This window comes from Emydura macquarii, unplaced genomic scaffold, assembly GCF_026122565.2.
Source record: "Emydura macquarii macquarii isolate MOO-44397 ecotype Brisbane River unplaced genomic scaffold, CSIRO-AGI_Emac_v2 contig_1045, whole genome shotgun sequence".
NCBI classification, from domain to species: Eukaryota; Metazoa; Chordata; order Testudines; family Chelidae; genus Emydura; species Emydura macquarii.
In genome coordinates, this window is record NW_027131182.1 from 21,374,217 (window position 1) to 21,377,559 (window position 3,343).

The window sequence follows — 3,343 nt, forward strand, 5'->3', positions numbered from 1 at the left end:
GTGGGGGCAGGACCCTCTGCAGTAGAAGGACTGGAGAAGGGGGCAGACCCCACAGCATCAGGGGTCAGATGTTGTGGGAGTTACATGGGAAGGCAGGACCCCAACTGGCAGATGAGCTAAGACATGGGGGACAGGAAGGCTAAGGCAGGGAAGAAAGGACACATCCCAACTTCCCACAAATCTGCCACCCCAGGTAGCCAACTGCCTCGCTTGCATATGCCTAGAGTAGCCTCTGTGCTTCAAATTCTTGAAAAGGTGCCACACATACACCTAGAAGCTGTCAGGGCAGTCTGCCACCTTTTCTGCCCTCCTGTTAGCTCCTCCACTGTGAGTGGCAGTGGCGACACCATTACTAGTGTGCTGTGTCTAATTTTAGTGTCCACATTAAAAGGATGTGAAAATAATGAAAAGGGTTCTTTCTGGTAAGAACTCCAAGAATGATCTGAGATACCTCTTAGAGTGACAGACTTCAAATCCAATCTACTTAGATTATCAAAGAGAAAGTTAAAAAATGACTTGATCACACTCTGAGTACATCAGTAGAAAAAGATTGGAAAAAGATTTCCAATAAAGGGTTTTTTTTATATGTAGCAGACATAAAAGTATAACAAGATCCAATCTCTGGAAGTGGAAAATAGACAAATTTGGACTGGAAATAAGAAGCAAATTTTTAATAATGAGGGAAATTAACCAGTGGAACAATTTACTAAAGGATATGGTGGCTTTCTCATCACTTGACGTCTTTAAATCAAGATACAGGAATTGCTAGGTGACATGCTATGGGCTATGTTAAGCAGGAGACCAGACTAGATAATTATAATGGCTCTTTCTAGCCTTAAAATCCATTAATCCGTTTACAAAATTTACTACTCATGTCCCTGGAGAACAGCACCATCTGTATGTTTAAAAACCGCAGTGGCTACAGGCTTGTGTATGTACAATAGGGAGTATCCCCTGCAGAAGATCTTTTTTTAAATGAAAAACATAAAGATCATCTCCTGAGCACATTGTGCTTATCTTATATGCTTCAAATGTTTTGGGCTGAACAATTACACAACAAAACTGTGGCTGCTTGGCTGTTGCTGTTATTAAAGAAATAGCCATTCAACAAAATGTCAATATTCTGTTCTTCATGTGCTTTTACTTCTGGTGCTATTAATCATTAGCAGCAGAAATGGAAATTCACAAGGAAAGCAAATCCTTAGTGGGGTTACAAGTCTCATTGGCCAGCAGAGCACAACCATTAAAAAAAACATGAGGCTAGACTAAAAGTGAAAACATCAACTGTAAAAGCAGCCTTTATTCCTTCAGGCTGTGAGTCTTTCTTTGGGATGCTACAGCTTTAATTCCCTTCAAACTTTTGGATTGTACTGTTCTATTATTTTTTATGTCTTTCTGTTTATTTTGGCTTTCAGTGCTACGTGCTTCAGCCTAGTTTGTGAAAAAGCTTTCTGACGCTTACAGTAAGAGACAGTATAGTAGAACATCAGTTAAGAACACCTCAGGAATGGAGGTTGTTTGCAACTCTGAACAAAACAGTATGGTTGTTCTTTCAAAAGTTTACAACTGAACATTGACATAATACAACTTTGAAACTTTACTATTGCAGGAAAAAAAAGCTGCTTTTAACCATCTTAATTTAAATGAACCAAGCACAGAAACAGCTTCCTTACCTTGTCAAATCTTTTTTTTTTTTTTAAACTTTCCCTTTATTTTTTTAGTAGATTATATTTAACACAGTACTGTACTGTATATACTTTTTTCTTTCTGTCTCTGCTGCTGCCTGATTGCATACTTCCGGTTCCAAATGAGGTGTGTGGTTGACCAATGAGTTTGTAACTCTGACGTTCTACTATATATGTGTTCTAACATTCGATAAACAAGAGGACAAAGACAGGCTTGATTGGTACCTTTGCACATTTATATAGCAACATATGTTAGGAGAGTGATACCCACCCAATAGAATGAAAACACCTAATTCATGTTGACAGCATTCTCTACCAGCTATGGCTTGCTGAATATTTATTACCCAAGTTGCCAGCAGGCAACAGATATACAGTACGTTTATGTTACTGGCAACTCACTGCACCAAAACAAACCATAAAAGGTGCAATGCAAAGAAAGAAAGACCTTACATTTCATAATTCAGGTGGCAAAGATTTGTTTTAGCTAGAATTCTACATACAGGCTGGCAGCATGCCAAAGTACTCACGTCCCTGAATATGTGCAGAATCCCACATCAAACCTATTTTATTATTCTTTTCTGTTAATCAGTTTTTGACTGCCTTTATAGTGTCAATCTTGTCTCCTATCACAGAGGCTGGAAAAGTGCCTGAAGGGTTAGTTTATCAGCCATTTGTACATGCAGCTCATTATCTTCTATTTCTAAGTCTATGCTAATGATGATATCTGAATCTCAGGAGAGATGGGATGAATTTGTAAATTGTGTTCATGCTAGAAAAATGAATCCTGCTTTCCAAGATGACAAAGAAAACAGCTGCTTCTAAATGAAATGAATCATCACATTGCATATTTCTCTTGGGTAATAAAGTATGTTTGCTCCCCTGAATTCATTTTTGTTTTCAGAAAATAGTTGTATAACATCCCAGTAACCCTTTTAAAGCATAAGTGAGTTGAATTAAGAAAACGCCATCAGATTTATTATTTTTAATTGACTTGTTAAAAAAGCTTCAGTTTCTGACAGTTTGTTTCAAATAACATCAATTAAAAAATATTTTAAAATATTTTATATGGATTTTTTTCCCTCTTATTGTTTATCGTGTGTTTTTTCATCAAGTGAGAGCAGAATTTTACATGTCTGAAACATGTATATAATATAGGCCAAGCTACAGATTATCAGAACGAGCTGAGCCAACTTGAAGTGTTCGTGCTACGTAAAACAATACAGCATATGTGCAATACATTTGGTATGAAAGAAAAATTTAAGCTAACTGCAAGCACAGGTGGGTTCTGGATTTGTTGTAACTTCTCTGGAAAAAGATCAAGACAACTTTGTAGACAGCTCACTGAAGACTCAATGTGCTATGGTTGTCAAAGAAGGGAATAGCATGTTAGGTTCTATTAAGAAGAGGATAAAGAATAGTATGGAAAATATAGTGATTAGTGGTAAGCCCTTCTTGAGTACTAAAGGCCATCTTGTCTCAAAAAAGAAAACAAGACTAGAAAAGATCAATACAAATTATCAGAGCCATGTGGAGATTTGAATGAGAAGGACCCTATCTTGTTCCCATTGAAGTTAATGGCAAAACATCCATAGAATTCCAATCTTGTTTGACTATCTAGATTATTAAATCCACAGATCTGACATCAGAAGGGCCCATAA